Source organism: Oryctolagus cuniculus, chromosome 13 (genome assembly GCF_051225735.1).
Source record: "Oryctolagus cuniculus isolate XC-2025 breed Fujian yellow rabbit chromosome 13, ASM5122573v1, whole genome shotgun sequence".
Lineage (NCBI taxonomy): Eukaryota > Metazoa > Chordata > Mammalia > Lagomorpha > Leporidae > Oryctolagus > Oryctolagus cuniculus.
Window position 1 is genome coordinate 10,579,469 of NC_142879.1, and position 22,623 is coordinate 10,602,091.

General features: G+C 39.1%; 1 long non-coding RNA gene across 1 annotated transcript in view; it reads left to right on the forward strand.

The window, feature by feature from the left end:
* LOC149122475 (uncharacterized) overlaps positions 1-22,623 on the forward strand; it is a 101,662-nt gene that overhangs the window by 18,045 nt on the left and 60,994 nt on the right. The window contains exon 2 of the long non-coding RNA XR_016219488.1: positions 2,991-3,044. This is a non-coding gene — a long non-coding RNA (uncharacterized LOC149122475). The remainder of the gene's footprint in view (positions 1-2,990; positions 3,045-22,623) is intronic.

The following is a 22,623-nucleotide window of genomic DNA, read 5'->3' on the forward strand; positions in this document are numbered from 1 at the left end:
GAAAAGTGTTTACAATCACATGTAACAAAAAAAAATTTTAACAGATTTATATAATCATTTATTTGAAAAGTAGTGCAACAGAGAGGGAGAGGGAAAAGGAGGTAGGGAGGAAGGGAGAGAGAGAGAGGGAGAGATATCTTCCATCTGCTGATTCACTCCCTAAGTGATCACAACAGCCAGGGATGGGCCAGGCCAAAGCCAGGAGCTTGGAATTTCATTCAGGTCTCCCATGTGGGTGGCAGGGGCCCACGTGCTGAGGCCATCACCCTCTGATTTTCCAGATGTGTTAGCAGAAAGTGGGATTGGGAGTGGAGTTGCCAGGGTTCGAAACGATGCTGTGATTCAGGACGCTGGCATCGCAAGCTGTGAGCTCAGTGTTGGCAGCTCCAAGTCTTAGACATTGTACTGCACGCCCTTGATCATGTGTAAAGGAACAGTGGAGGCTGAAGTCGACAATGTTTCCTCTCAGAAGGATCTCGCACTTTTCTGTGGACTGAAGTGAGGGGTTGGTCATTCTTCAGGTTGTTCCAGGGGCTGAGCTCTTTCTAAGGAGGAGTTGAGCTGAATCTGGAGTGAGTGAGTGCTCCCCAGTTCATTCTTGGTTTCAAATGTTTTAAGGGTGGGGCCTGCTGGTTCCACTTGCATTATTTGACTGTCACATCGGTTCAGCTCTTCTCCTGGTTTTCTGCATTCTAGTTTATTCTGCAGGCATCCTGTGGGGTAAAATTAGAGGATGAGGAAGGCAAGTCTCGTGTTGTGGATGTCTTCAGATTCCTGTCCACTATACCAGAAAATGTATGGGGGTTAAAACTGCTTAAAGGTGCTAACTGCTTCTGGATGAACTCTTGGAATTAACAATTACTCCAGCCCTCAAACTGGCCACTGATCTGAAAGAGATCATCTTCTTTATAATTTTTGCATACATGGTTCTCCAGTGGGTTGAAGTAAATTTATAACATTTTATTTTAAGCAGGGTTTTGTTGGAATTAGGGCACAAATGATCATCTTTTTGCACTTCCACATCCTAAATAATAATAGTACAGTCATTGTAATCTTTTAAAACTTATCTGAATTTTAAAAACACTGACATTAGAATTTTTTCATTGATCTTTTAATGGTCACTAATTCTGTATCCAATATTATTCGATATTAAAGAAGTGTATCAGTGAACAAAATATATATTTATTGGTACCCTTGAATGCCTATGATCCCTATCTACTATGGAGCACAATGTTGGTTTTCAAAATAGTCACTCTAATAATGTATTTAAGTAGTTTGGCCTTTGGACAGAATTATTTTTTCTATAACTTTGGTCCTGGATCTTTAGTATTCTGTTATCTCCTATTTTTTTAAACAACCAGAAGTCATACTATTCTTAAATAAGCCATTTCAGTGATGATCAGAATTCCTAAGCCATGGATTCTGTCATTCGGGCAACGTATGTTACTGGCTAGTTGAATCTGTAAAGAGAGAAAACCTGGGCTGTCCTGGGGGTAGCGGGTCAGGTGTCTGAAACCCTACCTGCTTGGCTTTCCTTCTCTGCTTTCCAATTCCTCTTGCCTGAAGGCTGTCTATGAAGGAGCTCCATGCATTCCCCTGCCCTCTGGAGATCCAAAGAACACAACGTGAGAGCCATTGAAGTAGATCATTCAGGCAGGCAAGGGACTTTTCTGTTTCTTTTTTTATTATCGTTTTCTTCAAATTCCTGAGACAAATTCAATGCACAGATGAAGTTAATGGTTGGTTTGAAATTTACTGCTGATTTATGTATTGGGTATCCCGAGTTATTTAATAGTTCTTTGGGGGTTTCCTGAAGCTCTGCTCCTTTGAATTATGGAATCCTCGGAGTTAGAAATAGCCTTGGAGATAATTTAGCATAACCTCCCACTCATTGATGCTTTCCACAGCATCCCCGACAGATGGTCACTGAGCTTGGGCTTGATCACTTCCAGTCCCTGCAGTTCGTTCCTCTCGGAACTGCTCTAATGATTTAGAACACTATTTTTCTTCTACTGCCCCCCCAACAAACATAGTGGTGATTTCCAGCCTTTGCCCAAATTAGTCCCTCAGTTTCCTCAATCTGTTCTCTACTTGACCTGATTCACGTAACATTCTTCTTAATATACTTACATTGTTCAACATATGTTCTGCAGCAGTACTAATTTCTGTTTTCTGAATGGAAAGTTTTAAGAATATATTGAATTCAACAAAAGTACTTGAGGAATCAGTGTGAAGCCATCCCATGGACGAGTTTTTGGAAACTCAGAATCCGGCAAGTCTGACCCCTGGGCCCCGTGAGAGGGTCCTCGCTGAGGTCCATTGGGTGGACTTTCTTGTGTATTAATTGCTTATTGCACCTCCATTACTCATCCCTCTGACAGGGAGGGGCATGGAAAAGATCCTGGACGCCTGTATTGATGATTGCACTCACTGTCTTCCATGGCTATGAAAAATGAGTTCTTCCAAATACTCAGAAAAGTTCCCTTTACAGTTAGTCACTTAAAGGTTAATAATGCCTGGAAAGTTTAGCCATGTATTTGTCATAATGGTAGCTAAGGTTGAGAATGCTGCCCAATTTAGAGACATCTGACGTTTAAAAAATGATTTCTTCATGTGGAATGCCCTCTTCATTTATTCCTAAAATTTCAAAGTGTAGTTACTACCTATGCATATGTGCAAGTCATCATTTCTCCAGTGTGTTGCAATTTTCAATGAGCTCAGCTTCTGCAGTCACTTTATTTCTAGATAAAATAAACATTTATCGAATACCTAATGGTTCATTCATTTTTTGTCAGATACTATGAATAAAAAGAAGAAAACACAGTCTTCAAACAGCTTAAATTCACACACACACATTAATAAGACAGTGAAAAATTACAAAGTGGTGTGAGACAATCTATGATGGAAATGGACAAAGACAGAAGCAAACATAGGGCTGTTTGTGAAGACACACAAAGAGCTTTAACACACTCTGTGTGTATTTTTCACAGATACGGATTTGTTCTGTGCAGTAGTACCGGGAAAAACGTCCTGTGTCCTGAAAGGCAAGTAGGAGGTTTTCATTATAACATTTATTTATGAGTATATTTATGTTACTGAAAACAGTAAATTAATGTTGATAGTAGTTGTGGTTACTGCTCCCCAATAGAATGCCATTTACAGATTATCTTTCTGTCTTTGGATATTTTCCAATTATGTTTGCAAAATGTTGAACACTGAGTGTAACATTGAAAAGATAACTTGCAAAGTCCCTTCCCAAAGATCTGTAATTCAAATTTTAGCATTCTATATGAATTTAGAGTTTTATCCTGAATTTTATACACTCAGAGGCTTTTTTAAAGTTATACTGAAAAGTAGTCATTTAATTGGGCTTTTTATAGTTTTTGTTAAAATTTGGACATTCTGTCTTTAAATGGTTTACATTTTATTTCGTGACTGACAATTTTTACCTTCCCTGTTAATGTGTATACTTCACAAATATTTGTAATGAATTATTACAATTATAGATATTCTTTATGCAAGGTGTACATATTTAAGGATTTAATCTGATTCATAAATCACCAGTTCTTCCCAGTCATTTTTTTTTTCTCAGCCTCTCTTAAAATTTCCCAATTCTTTTCCAACTTCTTGGCTTGAAGGTGCCAGCTGGACATATTTCAGCTCATTTACATACAGTTTGTTTGTTGAATATTTCTCTCTGCCCTGTAACTGTTTTGGTTAAATTTGGTTCTAAGCTATAGGGAGGGTTATGTGGCTGCTTAGTGCATATGCTCACATTTCCCAAGACAGAAGGTGACAAACAAACCCATTGCTTACACTGAATACTGGATTAACATTAGAAAACCAAGTAATATTCAACATAGAAAATAAAAAAAAATCAAATTATAGCCACTAGCTAAATCATGCATGATAAAATCATTATGCAGAAAGATTTTATACTGTTTTCACTGGAGCTTTCAAACAAGTTTGATTTGAAATCAAACTGTGTTTCCATAAAAAATTTGTGGTGCTCATTTGACCACATAAAAAGAAAAAGTTAAGCCTTCGCATTTTTTTCCTATAGAATGACCTCTGCTTGGGGAGGCCCCTTCAAGCAACAGATTTAAAATTTAAAATGTGTTTGCCAACACTTGAAATTCCCCAAAGCTCCGATTAATTACCGTGTTCCTGCAAGCTCAGCAGCCAACGGCACCCTGAGCTCCACAAACCTGATTTTGTAGAGAATTGGCATGTTTTGAACTTGGTAAACTCTCTGTAGACTTCTTATTCACAACATTCTTGCTCTTTCACAAAAAGTTCATTTTGAAGTCATTAAATGTTAGTCCAGCTCTATAATCAACAAACTATGTGAAAGCATTGGAAATTACTAAGCAAATTTGACCAATCTAAGTGAATTGCTTGATTATTTTATATATGATTTGCTTTAATGGGAATTAAGTTCATAATTAGGTTTGCTCATTTATCTAATCTCATAATAGCTAATGTCAACTAATGCTCATAATTATAAACAGCTATTGATTTCTAAGAGTCTGGAAGCATATTCATTCTCAGTAATGGGAAAGTCAGTCCCAGCACTCTTGAAGCTCATGTTTGGGTACAGCACAGTATGTTTGCATGTTTCCAGGTGAATTCTGAACAAGAACCCAACATTTTATGAAGAGGGAGACAGATCAGGGGACACTTTACAGAGAATTAAAGACTAGAGCTGATATTGAAGAACAATTGAAAGGCAAGATGATTAGAGAAAGGATTAATGAAAATGAAAAGGTAGGGAGGGAGGGACAGGGACAGCCACATGAAATTGTGAGTGCCATTGGTCTGAGAAATGTTGGTTTAGTCACCGACTGTAGGTAATTTGGTATGGCTGGGTTTGAGGATTTATACTGGGAGGGTACTAAGAGTTGAGGCCAGTAAGTGGACAAGAGTAGAGATTATAGGACTTTTCCTTTTATGCTAAGATCAGTAGGACTTTTCCTTTTATGCTAAGATCAGTTTTGTTGTTCGACGTAGAGAAGAGTCGATGATGTTTTCAAAGCAGAGTTCTCTTTATTAGGTGGTGTGGAGTTCATCTTTGTGAGCTACCTGCCCCGAAATCCTTTTCTCCTGTCCTCCCTTGCTCTTCCCCGCCCTCTTCACTCTACTCCCTTCCATCCTTCCTCTCCATCCTCCTCCTCCCTCTCCTACTTTTCTCTGGCTACAACGGGTTAATTTCTATTGTTTTGGTTTTCTCTATCAAATATATTATTTAAAAGAAATTTGAACATTTGTCATGGAGTCAATGAATGTATTTTTTGAATTGGACAGTTTCAAGTCTTAAACCCAAAGAGTTTAAGAACTATTTTGCCATCCTAAAATCTTATATCTAAAACTAAAACAAAATGAAAATCCATTTGAAAATATAGAAGCAAGGACAAGTTCAAGGTTTTTTTTTTTTTTAATAGACCAAATGTTATTTTTCCCTTTAATCTTAGGAAAATTACCTAAGGAAGAGTTAAAATACATGACATCTCTGTTCTTGTACATTTTCCTTATTTTAATACTGAATATTTTCCTTTACATGATAGGTTTTTGCGACTCAAATACTTAAATGTACCAGTGACTCATTAAATAGTCTATAGAGCATGAAGAAATATTTTTGCCTTGTACAAAAGTTTCCACAGATATTTGTGTATTTTTAAATATGATATTGTTCCACTAAAGGGTTAGACAGGAAGGTTAGGGTAATATCTGTTAGAGTTAAGTTGATATTGATTCAAAGACTTTCTCAAGTGCTCAATGAAGAATTAACGGTGAGTTTAGAAATAAAAAAAATCAAGGTTGGAAAAGGTGAATATTTTAGTAGAGAAACTAAAGTATAATTCTTGAAACATTATGTGAATTTCAATTATTTTTATGAACTCATTTAATTCTGCCCTCTTATTCAACTTGATGTTACATTTTATACAGATAAGTGCCATCAAGCTTTTATTATTCAACAACCATACATTTGTGTGATAACTCCCCTCTGATTACCATTGCTGAGCCTTCAGTATGTTCCTTGGCAAGTTTGAACCCAGATATTTTATTTTCAAAGCCTTTAATGAAGTTGCCTGTTAATGTGACAACAGTGCCTGATAGGAACTGGATAATGTCTAAATATTGATTGTGGTGTCTGTCAGAGCTTTTGAAGTACTTCTATTTAATTCGGTTTAAGGAAATCAGGAGTTAGAAACTGTCAGATAAAGAGAATGCATTTAACATTTAAACATAATTTATCATATTTATATGTAACACTAAAATGATAATTTAGTCAAATTATAATCATAATATTGATGATGTTGACTTGTTAAGCCATTGGTACAATACCCATAATATAGGTGCTTTTGAGCATTTATAATTTTTACAATAAGGTTTTTGTCAGGACTCAGTAGTAAGTTAATAGAGAAACAAATGTATAGCATAATTGCCTTGGAGTCCAAAGGCTTTCATTAACCAATTTCTGTTAAGCAATTAAGCAATTATTAGCCCTACTCTCAGTGTCTGGATCATTTCAAGTTGCCATAACAAAAATGTTGCAGACTAGGTGGATTCAATGGCAGATATTTATTTCCTCTCATTTCTGTACCTTGAAAATCTGAGTAAAGAACTGGAAGAATTGGGAGAACCCATGTCTTCCTGTTTTGGAGGTTGCTCTTTGTATCATTCTATGGCAACAAGAGACAGAGAGGAATCATCCACCTTAATGATTTAATTACTTCCCAGAGTCCCTTGATCCAAATAGGAGAAGGTAATACACAAGATGTATCAAGAATTAATGTGGCAAAGTAAGACAGTGTGGCCATGGCTATAGACAAACAGAAGAGAGAATCCAGAAATAGACCCTTATATTTATGACAGCTTAATTTGTGACGAAAGTTGGAGTATAGAAGTTTAATGAAAGTTTAGTCTTTTTCTAATAGTTGGAGATGGGTTATAGATATTCATAGGGAAAGAAAATGAATCTTCACTTTTACCTCAAATCATATCTAATATTAAAAATTACACACACACACATATCCAGTTATAGTGTGTTGTCAAGTTAAAGGGGGAGCACCTAATTCTTTCAGCAACCATTGGGTAATGTGTTCATGGCTTGAGAAATAAATACTGAATGGCATACCAATGTCAATAATTATGAAGGAAAAGATTAGTAAGTTGGCCTACACTGGTTCAAAAGTTTCTCCTCATCAGTGGATAGCTTTAAAAAGTAGAAAGGGTAAGCCACAGAACAGGTTCATATTTCAAAATTGTTAAGAACAATTAATTAGGAAAAAAAAACTCCCATAACCAATAAAAAATGTTAGTTCTAAAATCTTAGTGTTGTAATAAAATCAGAAAGAAATGAGTCATTAATCAACCAGGAGGACAGCATGTATTACAGTTGTGATAGATGTTGATCCGTGTTATTGAGTGACAAATTGTCTAATAAAATAGTTACCTATGCAATATGGAAGGCAGATCATATAGGGTAATACATTTCTGGCTTTGATGAAGAGATTAACGCACTGAATATTGTTAGTTCATCTTGTTTTCTATTGGCTGTGTTGAACCTAGTATTAGGAGATGAAGTTAGAATGGATCGATTTGTAAATGATGATGAAAAGAATATGCAAGATTGAGAAACAGGAGGCTTTGAGAGGCTTTAACAATGTAACTGCTTCTGAAACTTCAATGGAGCCAGAGTTTGAGAAGCATTTGAGAATACTTTGAGTGACCTTGGTTGATTAAAGCAGTCTTGTGTCAAAGACCAAATTAATAGGGTGGATTTTGCACTTGTTATTAATTACCCTCAATGGATTATTGTGCCTCAAGGCAAAGTTCAAGATAAGAGAATCGGACCAAATAAAATTTCTTAATTACATAAATGATTCAGGGGAAAGAGTTCAAGGTTGTCTTTCTTCAGCCTGAAAGTTCAAACATTATTAACTTGGGAGAGAGACATGAAGGCAAGGGAACAAAGAAACAGAGCTGTCGAGGAGAGCAACTGTTGGGTTCTGAACACAGAGGGAGGAGGTGGGGATGCAGCTGCCTGATCTGATTGGTGGTTTTCCTGCATCCATGTGTTGAGATGGGTGTGGTGCTCCACACTGGCATACGAGTGCTGCATGCTAATAAAAACTTTTAAAAATGAAGAATCAAAGGAATTTAATGGTTAGGGTACTAATCAGTAAAATAACTTTTAGGGAACTTTAGTACTCATGAACTGTGTAAACACTTTCATAGGTCAAGTTTGGTGAATTTTGAGTTTAAAGTGCTCTTATTCTAATTTTACTATGTGCTAAGTCAAAATTCAATGTTTTATTCCATACCAAAAATGAAAAAACAAAAATCAGAATTCTGACTGTGGATCGATGCCTATGAAGTGGATTGAAATGCAGTAGACAGGGGGGCGTTTAGATTTTTGGAGGGTTGTAGTTCCAGAAAGAACCGGGAGCGACTCAGATGTCCTACATCATCTTCAAACTTTCCCTGTGTACTCCTCAGGAAAGCCTGCCTCGTAGAGCATGTAGGGTGAAGTGCAAGTTTGGCTGTTACCCGGGGAGTCTGGAATTGTTCACAACACACATGAGGGAATGAAGGAAGAGCCATGACGGGAAAGGGTGGTGACAAGTGTTGGAGATGCAGACTAGCCGTCCAGTGACTCTGCAGCTGAGGCCTCTGTGTTAAATTGGAAGCCTCTGTTCTTGGCTAAAAATATCTCATCTCTCTGTGTCCCATTGTTCTTCAGGGACAGAAATGCAGTAAAATATGTATGTTAGCCATTTCAGAATTTTGTTTTGAGAATAAAAGGAAAGAAATATTTTTTTAAAATGTTGCAGAATACAAACAAAAAATAGCTTCCACAGGACCCTGGAATTCCCTTGCTTTCTAAGATTTATTTATTTATTTGAAAAGCAGAGTTACAGAGAGAGGGAGAGAGAGAGATGGATACACAAATCTTCCATTCATCTACTCTGGATTGCTCCCTGAATGGCCACAATAGGGCCTGAAGCCCAGAGCCATGAGCTTTATCCTGGTTTCCCATGAGGGCATTAGGGACCCAAGTACTTGGATCATTGTCCTCTGATTTCCTGGCCACATTAGCAGGAGCTGGATTAGAAGTGGAGCATCTGGGACTTGACCTTGTGCTCATATGGTTACAGTTGGCTACCATCTATGCCATGACTCCAGGCCCCAGAGTTCTGTTAATATCTATCAAACTAGTTCAAAGTACCTGTATATAGAGTAACCACCCTGTTTGAAGCCCGTAAGATACTCAAGTCTGATTACTTCACAAGTTAGACACTGAGTAAACATTTTAACAGAAACCATCTTTTGGGGGTGGAGAGTAGAGCTTCCAGACAATGATTTTTAACACCTGAAGAGAGTATAAAGAAAAACCGGAGACCGTTGTCTTTCCAGATTTGATGAGATTTTAATTGTAGCAGGCTCAATAAGCAATTAAAGATGTAAGTGAACATTTAAAACATGGAGGTTCTTCTTTAAAGATAAAAATCTAACTGACAGTGGTTAAGTATTGCCGTGTAAACCAAGCTTACATTGTGGGTCCAGCAAATTCTAATTTTTTTAAACCAAAGGCTAAGTGCAGCACAGGAAGTGAATGCGTTTTTCCTAAAGGCCTCAGAATGCTGTCTGGGGCTTCTTTAAAGGCTAAAACCACGGTGAGCAGTGCTGGTGAAAACCGTCCCCAGCTGAAGTGTACCTTGCCGGGCGGTTGGTTCCTCAGGATGACTTCTGATGGCTGAGAGGCCCACACCTCTGCACTCAGCCCACGGTGATGGTCATGCAAAGCAGAGCTGTGCTGTGTTGACACATTGAAGACACTGTGAATTCATGTCTTGGCCTTGGCACACGCACATTGAGATGGTTGGGAATCTGCTCAGTTTCATTGACTATGGAATCTGAAATAATGGCTCCCCTGTGATCCGAGCCTTGGTGTTAGCCATAGCTGGGGGAGAAGAGACATTGTCACAGTGTGCGCTGGCTGCTGATGTGTCTGTGAGTGAGCGACTCGCGGGCACTTCTGCCCTGCTTACATTGACCAACTCACGCAGCCGTGTCTGAGCCACGCAGCCAGAGAGTGAGCCTCCTGCAGGGCAGAGAGCCTGTGCAGTGTGTGCTCAACGTATCTGCTGCTCACAATACACATTAATCCTGCATATTCCAAATGCCTGTGCTGAAAATAGGGTATACTTGCACCTGTTCTCCCTAAGCCTCCAACTTAGCAGCTACCTGACATTTTTAAAGATTAATGTACTTATTTGAAAGCATTTACTTACTTAAAAAATAGCATGCCAGCAATCTATGAACTGATGTGTTTTTTTTTTTTTTGAAGATTTATTTACTTATTTGAAAGTCAGAGTTACACAGAGAAAGGAGAGGCAGAGAGAGAGAGAGAGAGAGAGAGAAAGAGAGAAAGTCTTCCATCTGCTGGTTTACTCCCCAAATGGCTGCAATGGTCGGAGCTGTGCCCATCCGAAGCCAGGAGCCAGGAGCTTCTTCCAGGTCTTCCACGTGGGTGCAGGGACCCAAGCACTTGGGCCATCTTCTACTGCTTTCCCAAGCCATAGCAGAGAGCTGGATTGGAAGGGCAGCCAGGACTAGAACTGGCACCCATATGGGATGCTGCCGCTTCAGCCAGGGCTTTAACCGGCTGCGCCACAGTGTCAGCCCCTGAACTGATCTTAATAATGTCTTGTGTTGCTTCTCTTCATTCTCCCCACTGCTTTAGAGCACACAGGAGGTTTGGGTAGGTACCTGGAAAATGTTAGAAGTGCAGAGTGGGCTGTCTCACTTCCAGCTGAAACTGGTGCCTGCTTACACAGATGAGGTTCCTGTTGGCAAAGCCCAGGACCCCTGCAGCGGTGGGTGGCAGCAGCACTGCTGCGGGATAGCTTGAAACTATCTAGTGCTTCCGTATGGAAGTTCAGAGTGGGAAAGGGAGCTGGGTGCTTGTGTGTGAAAATAAATGTGGGCTTGATGAAAGTCTGACATCTGAAAATTTCTATATATTTTGATGTCCATGTTATTCACTATTTAAAATGTTCATGGAATTTACATGATCACTTACTTTCTATCATGAGAACCTGACTCCTTTAACTCTAATATTTGCAAAACTTAATGGTTTCAGTATTGATTTCTACTTTAGTTAATGTTGTATTCACATTCTGCTTTCTTGGTATTTATATTTTAGGGGCACAGTTTTTGTACACTTTAAATTTTTCTGTAATTTTTTTTACATTTTCTTATATGTAGTACATCTTTTTAACTTTGAGAACTTTGATCTTTTACAAAAGTAGTTAAAGCAATTTGTATTTACTTAAATAAGCATTTTGACACTGATTCTCTCATAGTAGGTACTTTTAATTGATATCTTTCATGGTTCCTTTATTTTCTATTATGCTTTATAAGCCATGTTTGGTTTTGGGTTTTATATTCATTTGATAGGTAGACTTATAAAAGTTAATTATATGAGAAGGTTTTAAATATTCTGTAACTGGGGACCAGTGCTGTGGCACACTAGGTTAATCCTCCACCTGTGGCACCAGCATCCCATATGGGTGCCGGGTTCTAGTACTGGTTGCGCCTCTTCCAGTCCAGCTCTCTGCTGTGGCCCAGGAAGGCAGTGGAGGATGGCCCAAGTACTTGGGCCCTGCACCCATGTGGGAGATTAGGAGGAAGGACCTGACTCCTGGCTTCGGATTGGCAGAGCTCTGGCCATAACGGCCATTTGGGGGGTGAACCAGTGGAAGGAAGACCTTCCTCTCTCTCTCTCTCTCTCTCTCTCTCTGTAATTCTACCTGTCAAATAAATAAATAAATAAATAAAATTCTTTAAAAAATATCCTGTAACTTTATGCCTTTTCCTTAGCACTTGCTGTGTTAGACATTTCCCTTTAGGAGCAGTTCCGTCTTTCTAGTTGTTCTGGTCATAAGCATGTAGCACCTGTGTTTGTCTCACACCCCACAGCTATGGTATAGCATGTTACAGTTGGCTCTGACTTTCTATGTAGTGCAAAATGCAACTTCTTCTCGCCACTGCCGCTGTTGGGACCTTGTCCAGGCCATGGCATCTGTCTGTCACGTCACTGCAGCGGCTCTGCTGCCCTCCTGGTCTGCTCATCTGCCTCCGTGAACTTACCCAACCCGAGGAGGGAGCTTTTGAATCCGTATTGATATACCTCTGTTTCTGCCCCTGTCCCGCTGCGGCTGTCCCTTCTCTAACATTCGGTCCTTCCGAGGGCTGTAAGGCGTCAGGTTGTCTGTGTGCCTCTGCTCCCCTCTAGGTTTTCTTGTGTGCTTGTCCGTCGTGGGATCCATCTTTGCACTGCAGGTTCACTCTGAGCCCTTGCCTGCAACGCTCTTCCTCCTGGGATCCCCTGGCTCACACCTGACCACTCTCGAGGGTTTGTTCACTTCCTCAGTGAGCCCTGGCCTCACCACCTGATTTAAAAATGACACCTTCCCTCCAGCCGCTGCCTGGCCTCCTAAACCTACACTGCGTTCCCTGGTTTCCAAATCATTTCTACCTCTAATGTCTACATAATTTAATATGTGGTATCTTTTCATTATTTATACTGTCTCGATTTTTAAATTCCATAACGGAAGGAATATTTCACTATGATCTTCTCTTTGATATATTTCAAGTGCCCAGAACAATCTCTGGTGCTAGTAGGTGTTCAATAAATATTTGTGGAATGAATGATGAAAGATTCTAGACAATTCAGTAAGGCAAAATATGTAAGTAAATAAGTAGTAGTAGACAAAGTGGAAGAAAAGGGACATTTCATTGACTTTAAATGGATAATATGATATGTAGAAAAAATCGCACACACACGCAGAAATTTTTAGAATTAACATGATAATTAAATTGTGACTGGACTGACAAATCATAGTGAATAAAAATTTCCCGGCCAGCGCCGCGGCTCACTAGGCTAATCCTCCGCCTTGCAGCGCCGGCACACCGGGTTCTAGTCCCGGTCGGGGCGCCGGATTCTGTCCCGGTTGCCCCTCTTCCAGGCCAGCTCTCTGCTATGGCCAGGGAGTGCAGTGGAGGATGGCTTGGGCCCTGCACCCACATGGGAGACCAGGAGAAGCACCTGGCTCCTGCCATCAGATCAGCGCGGTGCACCGGCCGCGGCGGCCATTGGAGGGTGAACCAACGGCAAAGGAAGACCTTTCTCTCTGTCTCTCTCTCTCTCACTGTCCACTCTGCCTGTCAAAAAAAACTATTTCCCACGTTTCAGAACCCCATACTTAAAAACTAAATTTTAAAATATTTAAAATGACATTAGAAATACAAATGTCATTAAAGTCAACCTCTCAGGTCTTTCTTGAATAAAATATGAAACTATAAAAATAAAGAAGTGTGCCATATTTATAAATTCACAGCCAGTTTTACAAATGCAAATTGTTTCCTAATTGCGTCTTAGAATTAATGCAAGCCAGCCGGCGCCGCGGCTCACTAGGCTAATCCTCCGCCTAGCGGCACCGGCACACCGGGTTCTAGTCCCGGTCGGGGCGCTGGATTCTGTCCCGGTTGCCCCTCTTCCAGGCCAGCCCTCTGCTGTGGCCCGGGAGTGCAGTGGAGGATGGCCCAGGTGCTTGGGCCCTGCACCCCATGGGAGACCAGGAAAAGCACCTGGCTCCTGGCTCCTGCCATCGGATCAGTGTGGTGCACCGGCCGCAGCGCGCTGGCCGCGGCGGCCATTGGAGGGTGAACCAACGGCAAAAGGAAGACCTTTTTCTCTGTCTCTCTCTCTCACTGTCTACTCTGCCTGTCAAAAATTAAAAAAAAAAAAAAAAAAAGAATTAATGCAAGCCGAACCCAATTCTGAGTGAGGTTGAAGTCTATTCTCATAGATGTATGTGTATCTATATCAGCAGTCAAGCACATACTTGAAAGCAGTGAGACAAGAGCCATCAAGATTCCAGGAAGAAGAGGTGAAAAGCAGTTAAGAGGGTTGAAAGAGAAACCACAGAGGGAGACTTAAGCAGATATCAGACTTACTGTGAATTTATTATAATTTACATCTGTGATATTGGCACCTACCACACGAGGCAGAATTCAAGGCTCAAATCTGATCATAAATTGATGGACGTGTTGACAGAGGACAAAGGTAAATCACTGGGACAAGTGTGATGCCTTGAACCAACGGCAGTGCCATAATTTAGTAGCCACACAAAGAAGAAAATGAACCTTATTCCAGTTCTACCACATGGGAAAAGTGTGTTGAAGTGAACTAAAGAACAGACCCTGAAAGGCAAAACTGTGGTTCCTAGGAAGAAATAGGGAAAATACTATCATGACTTTCAGAAAGTAGATCAATCTGTAAGCCAGCAAACAATCAAAAAGACTTAAAATACAGAGTACTACCTTAACTATGTTAAGTCAAGACTTCATTCATCACAGAGAACCATGCAAAAGTAACTAACAAGGGCTCATACCCAAAATTTGCAATAAACTCCCTCAAAACAATCATAGAATTCAAGAAAACTTTAAATGCAGAAACTAAGGCATTATGTTAAATTTGGTTATTAAGCTCAGTGAAATGAGTTGTTTGAATACATTTATCTTATTTTTCCTCCAGCTCAGATGGGTCTTATGGATCCAGTTGCAGCTCGTTTAATCTCTCTGGCAGTTGATCCTGGCTGTTCGGTGATGCCGATAAGTTCTGCATCAGGTGTCTGCTTTTCCTCCAGTTAGTTATCCTGGGTTTCTGCACAGCATGATAATCTTATGGGCCCCTGACGGGAAGAACCAATGGTGCAAGTTCTCTTAAGACTTAGGCTCTAGGATTCTCATAACTTCTATTGCTCCAAAGTAAGGCAAAAAACCCAGTCTGGATCCAGGAGGTAGACATGTAGATAATACCTGTTTTGACTGTTTCAATTTAGCATCATCTGTTCTCCAACCAAGAGAATTGTTTTAGTTACCTGTTGCCACTCCTTCAAGCTTGATAGATGATGGCTGTTTGTTTTCTATGATTCTTGGGCATGGCAACAGCTCAGGATGTCTGCTGATCTAGCCTAAGACTCCTTGTGAGACCACCCTGTCCTGAGGGCTTGTGTGGACCCTCAGGATCCTAGAGGGTCTCATAGCCCACTAGAAGGACTGACTATGGGTCGGGGTAGCTTGGATCTCCTCCAGGACTCAACCTAGGACTTTACACACCATTTTGGTCTTAGGCTTCCAAGACAGTGGGAGGGTTGAAGTACCATAAAGTACTAGGCTTAGCCACTCATCTAACATTACTTCCAGGAGTCAGTGAGTCAAGACCTAAACTCAGTCCAGCTCAGTTTCATGGGACAGGGAAATAAACTTCTAATGCTGTGAAGAGTTGCACAATATCACTGAGAGATTTTCAGTGTACTAGAGTTTGTAAGGCTTCTTGATTTAAAGTCTGCTTTGTCTGATATAATGTACATTAGCTTCTTTTAAAAATTATTTTTGGTTGATACTTGCCTGGGCTAATTCTGATAATTTAAATTTCAATCTTTCTTTGTCCTTCTGATTTAGAAGGCTTTTGGTTTAGTGAAAACTCATAGTACATGTTTTAATGTTCTCATCTTTCTTACATTTTGAAATATTTAACAAGTTTTTGCACACATTCTTCTGATTTTTTTCTATGAGCTAATTATGATGTTGATATATTAGTCTTATATTCACTGATTCTTCTGTGTTTCTGTTGCTCACATTACCTGATAATTTTAAGCTATGATTTGATTGGACTGAATTGTAGGATAAGTGTCAATTTTGTTTAAAATTTAGTCCATGTCCTTTCTAGTAGAGAGTACAGGAAAATACAGATAAGGGTAATCTCAGACAGTATTGTGGACTTTCTATTATCTAGAAAACTTACAATCAAATATTTCTATAAGATGTTGATAGAAGGTTACTTATTTCGGGGCCTGCACCAAGGCGCAGTAGGTAAATCCTCCGCCTGTGGTGCCAGCCTCCCATATGGATGCTGGTTCTAGTCCTGGCGGCTCCTCTTCCAATCCAGCTCTCTGCTGTGGCCTGGAAAAGCAGTGGAAAATGGCCCAAGTACTTGGACCCCTGTACCCACACGGAAAACTGGGAAGAGGCACCTGGCTCCTGGCTTCTGATTGGCACAGCTCTGGCCATTGTGGCCAACTGGGGAGTGAACCAATGGATGGAAGACCTCTCTCTTTCTCTCTCTCTCTCTCCCTCTCCCTCTCCCTGTCTGTAACTCTACCTCTTAAATAAATAAATAATCTTAAAAAAAAGAAAGTTACTTATTTCCAGAATCATACTATTTAGATACTATCCAAACTAGAAACTTGATACCATCTCCAAAAGAAATTACTGAACATTAGTTTATTTCATTATATTTTACGACTAAACATTAAAATTTAGTAAAAAAATTTTCAATAATGTAAAATATTGTTATTTGAAACGTAGCGTCTCTGATTTCTTTAAAGTAATTTTGGCAGAAATGCTTTGTTAATGTTTCTTTGGTTAATTTAGAAGAGGCATTTGTTGTGAGGTTAAGCATGATTTTTCCCTTGTTTCCTGCTATGTATTTTTACTTTTGCCAAGAATTTTAAAAAAGCTATTTCAGGATTTTATCATATTGGCAACAACTTATTTTTATGATCAGAACTATTCTTGAATGTTTCTGCTTTTAGCTCTTAAATTAAACCCATCTTTTTTATGTTGTAAGCCTTGAGTGTGCAAAAGTCAACCTTCATGCTGGCAAAGCTGAGTCTGTGTACGAGAGCTATACACACTGGTCTCCTCTAGCAGGAAAGTTAACTGTGCAACAAATGTGTCATAGACACTAGAAAAATACCCAGGAAAGTGCCATACATTGGAGACTGGAATTCAGCATTGTCTTTGAATATTATTGAAATATAATATCTTTATTACTTTTTTTCTTAAAATACATTTAAATATGTCCTTTTGTTAGATGCTATCAAAACACGATTGTGAGATCTAATGGCTAGACAGGAGGAGATAGTTTGCCATGGCACAATGGCCAAAATAAAGTCAACGCCATTTTCCAAGAACATGGTTTAGATGGATAAACACATCTGTGGATTTCCTTGGCTGAGGCACAGCGTCTCAGAATACCTTTCTTTGCAGCAGCTCAAATTTAGCCAGTGGCTGATGAAAAATGAAAATTCAGTGAGTTTCCCACTTTTCTTTCCTGCAGGACACTTAGGGAGTAATAGGGACTAGTCCTTGGCGTTGGCCATCTCACAGAAAGAGAAAGTGTATTCAAGGTCAAGGGAGCTGGCTGTCCAGACCTGCCAGACCCTGGCAGTCAGGGGTTTTTCTTAGGTGGCTCTGCACCTTCTCTGCTTCCTAATCACACCCTTCAAGCATCAGCCACTGCCTGGCCACTAGGCAGTACTGAGAAGGTAAAGAATCCCCTGACCATTGACCACAGTTCAGTCATAATTAATCCGCTCAAGTAATTGAGAGCTGATAGTATTTATGTGTCACTTTTATTCTTAGGTTCCCAAATATCCTTATTAAAATATTAGTCTAATAAGCACCACTCTGACTAACTTAACACACACATACACACACAAGAGCTGACTTCATTATCAGTGAACTGCAGGCTTCTCCTGATTCCTTGGAGCAGGTGACAATTTGGTTTTTAAGTGGCTTACTGATACTTGGCATTGACGTAGCACCGTAAAACCCAATCTCAGAGTGCTCTGCAGAACAGTAATTAATGACAGCTCATCATACCCCATGCAGGATGGCACATTTTCCAGCTACCCTTTTAGAAATGAAATATCTGGGAGTTAGGAGGCTTGATAAAAGTCACAGTTCGGAAGCGTTTGTGAAGTGACGAACTTGGTTCAGAATTTCAAACTACCAGCATCCAGCTCTGCACCATCAAACAGAACTCATTTCCTCCTACCGTGAGTCAATAACCTAAACAGTTGGCATATTGTTTTTGAGGTTTTAAGGGCAAAAGTAGTATAATTCAGGAAGTGAGAAGGCCAGTGCTTCAGGACGGCTTTCTAAAGAAGTCTGATGATGGCTGTGACTTACTACCTGATGCAAAATAACTGAGTTTCAAATTTGTGGGTGTTCCCTGAAAAAAGCCTCCTACTACTTGTAAACATACGTAGTTGGGGGAAGGAAAGGTTGAGTTTGGTAATTTGGCATTGTAGAGGTTCAAAACTAACAATAAGAGATATTTAGCTGTAACTAACCTCTGAAGACCAGGTGCAATATGGTATGTTAGGCCACAGACTTTGGAGGTAAACAGAATTGGGCTCTGCCATTTAATTGCTGCGAGTCTATGAGAAAATTGCTGAATCCATCTGAGCTCCAGGATACTCATTTATTAAGAGGGGCCAGGATCTAACTCTGAACACACACACACACACACAACATGCACACTCACACATACAACATGCACACACACATACACCCAAGGACTGAGAGTCTCTTTCTTTGTTCCTATTCACCATTTTAACATGAATACAACGGATGTCCCTCCTTAATTGTTCCTTCCTTTCTTTTTTCAATAATGTGCTTTCAACTTACTTTATAATCACAAACTTAATCCTCCACTAAGTAAAGAATTCTACAAGTAGAAAGTAGAAAGATCACTGCTCCACAAGAGTAGAAACAAGGGGTATAAGTGGTAATCAAATCTCAAAATGTCAATTTCACATGTGTTACCTTTTTTTGTATTCTGTATATTAGCTACAAATCAAAGAAAACATGGTATTTGTCATTTGGGATCTCACTTATTTCAGGAAGCATAATGATCCCCAGTTGCATCTGTTTTGTTGCAAAAGACTATTTCATTCTTTTTTACGACTAAAATTCTATCATATATACATAGCACATTTTCTTTATCTTGTCATAAGTTGATAGACATCTGGGTTGATTCCATATCTTAGATAGTCCATATCTTAGATATGTTATAACAATGGAGGTACAGATAACTTTTTCATATGCTTATTTCATTTCCTTTTGGTAATTTCCCAGGGGTGACATGCCTGGATAATATGGTAGTTCAATTTTCTGATTTCTGAGCAATCTCCAGACTGTGTTCCACAATGGTTGTACTGATTTACATTCCCACCAACAATATATTAGGATACATTTTTCTGACATCCATTGCTACTTTTTGATGCTTGAATAATAGCCATTCTAACTGGGATGAGATGAAATATTATATCAACATTTATTTGCATTTCCCTGATGGCTCGTGTTCCTGAGTATTCATTCTCTCTCTCTCTCTCTCTCTCTCACTGTGTGTGTGTGTGTGTGTATACATATGTGATTATGGGTGTCTGTTGTCCATTTGTATTCCATTCTTTTCTTTTCTTTCTTTCTTTCTTTCTTTTTTTTTTTTTGACAGGCAGACAGTGGACAGTGAGAGAGAGAGACAGAGAGAAAGGTCTTCCTTTTTCCGTTTTTTCATTCCCCAAGTGGCTGAAACGGCCGGTGCACTGCACCAATCCAAAGCCAGGAACCAGGTGCTTCCTCCTGGTCTCCCATGGGGTGCAGGGCCCAAGCACCTGGGCCATCCTCCACTGCACTCCTGGGCCACAGAAGAGAGCTGGCCTGGAAGAGGGGCAACAGGGACAGAATCCGGCACCCCGACTGGGACTAGAACCCAGGGTGCCGGCACTGCAGGCAGAGGATTAGCCAAGTGAGCCATATTCCATTCTTTGAAAAATGCCTGTTCATGTCCTTTGCCCATTTCTTCACTGGATTATTTATTTTGTTGCTGTTGAATTTCTTGAAAAGTTTGCAAATGTTTTCTCCCATCTGTTGTTTGCCTCTTTACTTTGTTGAGCATTTACTTTGCTGTGCACAAGCCTCTTAGCTTTATGTCTACTTTTCTTTAATTGCCTGAAGCTGTATTATTCAAGAAGCCTTTGCTTATACCAATGTCTTTAAGTGTTGTCCCCTAGTAATTTGATGGTTTCAAGTCTTGGTTTCTATCCTTGGTTCATTGTTATTTGATTTTTGTGTAGGCTATAAGGTAGGAGTCTTACTTCACATTTCTACAAGAAGACATCCAATTTTCTCTGTACCGTTTGTTGAAGAGACTGTCCTTTCTCCAGGGAGTGACTGTAACTTATTTGTAAAAGGTTAGTTGACTGTGAATTGGTGGATTAATTTCTGAGGTTGCTAATCTGTTCCATTGTTCCACATGCCTATTTTTGTGCCAATACCAAGACTATTTTGGTGAAAATTGCCCTGCAATATGTCTTGAAATCTGGTATTGTGTTACCTATGACTGCGTTTTTATTGTTTAAAATTGCTTTAGGTATTCAGGTCTCTTGTATATCCATGTGAATTTTTGGCTTAGTTTTTTTAAAGATATGAGAGGAATGTACTCACTATTTTGATTGGGATTGCATTAACTCTATAAATTATTTTGTGTAGTATGGACATTTTGATGTTATTAATTCTTCCAGTCCATCAAAATGCAAGATTTTTCCATTTTTTTCTGCCTTATGTTTCTTTTATTAATGTTTTGCAATTTTCATTGTAGAGATATTTCACATCCTTGGTTAATTTTATTCCAAAGTATTTGAAATTTTTGTAGCTATTGTGAATGAGACTGATCTTACAAATTCTCTCTCAGCTATGTCATTGTTTTTGTATGCAAATGCTGTTGATATTTTGGGTGTTAATTTATACACTGCAATTTTGCCAAACTCTAAGTTCTAATAGTCTGTTAGTAGAAACTATTGATTCCTCTATATATTGGATAATGCCATCTGCAAACAGGTGTAATTTGACTTCCTCCTTTGCAATTTGTATCACTCTGATTTCTTTTTCTTGCTTAATGACTCTGGCTAAAACTCCAGAACTATAATGAATATTAATAGGGAGAGTGGACTTCCTTCTCTGATTCTGGATGCAGAAATGCTTCCAAGTTTTCACCATTCAATGTGATGCTGACTATGGGTCTGCCATATATTACCTTGATTGTATGTAAGTATGTTATGTCTATACCCAGTTTGCTCAAGGTTTTTTTTTTATCATGAAAGGACATTGTATTTTATCAAATAATTTCTCTGCATCTACTGAGATAATCATATTGCTTTTTAAACTTTTTAAATTTTTAGTTTTTAACAGATTCAATGTACTTTGTAGATACAATTCTAGGAACATAATGATATCATTTTAATTCCTCAATTTTTAAAGTGATATATCACATTCATTGATTTGCGTAGGTTAAATCATCCTTAGTCTGGATGAATGATCTTTTTGACAAGTCTTTGGATTTGATTATGTTATGTTTTGTGGTGGATTTTTGCATCTATGTTCATCAGACTGGAGAAGCCTGTGCAATTGGTGATGTAACCTGAGGGAGTACCTTACAGACCACAATGACTGGGTCTGGCATGGAACTCTAGGTTGGGGAAGGTTACCAAACTAATCCATTGAAAGAAAAGCAAGTTTCTTACTTCCCACTACAGGGGCACTCAGCAATAGGTGGGGAGAACCAATTTTGTCACCATAGAGCCTGTGGTAGCTCTCATTCATTCATAGTATTATGAGATTTTACCAGAAAGAAAAATCTGCATTCCCCATTGACTTTGAGTCTTGCTGGTAGGGTTGACAGGGGGCTGTAGGGCACTGATGAGAGTTCTCTGGCCACTCCCAGCAAACAGCTCTGGGTATTCATTGGAGGAGCAGACACTCCACTAAGCCACAGAAACACGGTTCAAAGATAGAACCCAGTAGTGGAGAAAACCAGCAAGGGTTTCTACAAATACCTAAACATAAATTCAGAAATACAAGAAACAAGAATAAGGAAGGCAACATAATGCCCCCAAAGGAACACAACAGTGCTTCAGTGTTAGAATGTGAAGACAAAGAGATTGATGAAATGCCTGAAAAGGATTTCAAAAGAATGATCATAGAATATCTCTGAATCAATGAGAAGCAAATTCATGAGTTAAAGTAATAGATACATGACATGGATGAAAAATAAATTTTCCCATGGGATTGAGATTTTGAAGGGAAATCCAACTGAAGTGTTAGAAATGAAGAATTCAATACGTCAAATAAAAAATACAGTGGAAAGCACTTTTTTTTTTCACAATTTTAAGCATTCACTTTCATTTTCCAAGTTGATATAATTTCAGATCATCCTCTCCCCAAGTACAAAGTAAGCCAATGTATAATTTAATCTAAAATGCACAGAAACTTCTTGTTTAGCAATAGGAAATCTGATTTCTTATAAAGAATTTTAATTAGTAGAAACACAGTACTGTTGTATTTACCAGGCACTGCAGTAAACCATTTAAGAACAAATGTCATTTGATCTTTATCACACTGTAGGTGACTTAAATACATTAAGGGCCAGAATTGACACTTAGCTCAAATATGTATGATCACAGATTTCTTTGAATTTTCAATACATTTATGGAAATAGTCTTAATTAATATTCCACACATCACAGTTGCACTCTTTACCATCTAGTGTGTTTGTAAAGATTATTATTAGGATTGCCTTTAGTTTCAAGAAACAGGCTAATATATTAAAAATATACTGATAGAACAGGCATTTGAAACAGTAGTTAAGTGCTTTTTGGACACCAACAACCCTTATCGGAGTGCCTGAATTTCAGTATTGGCT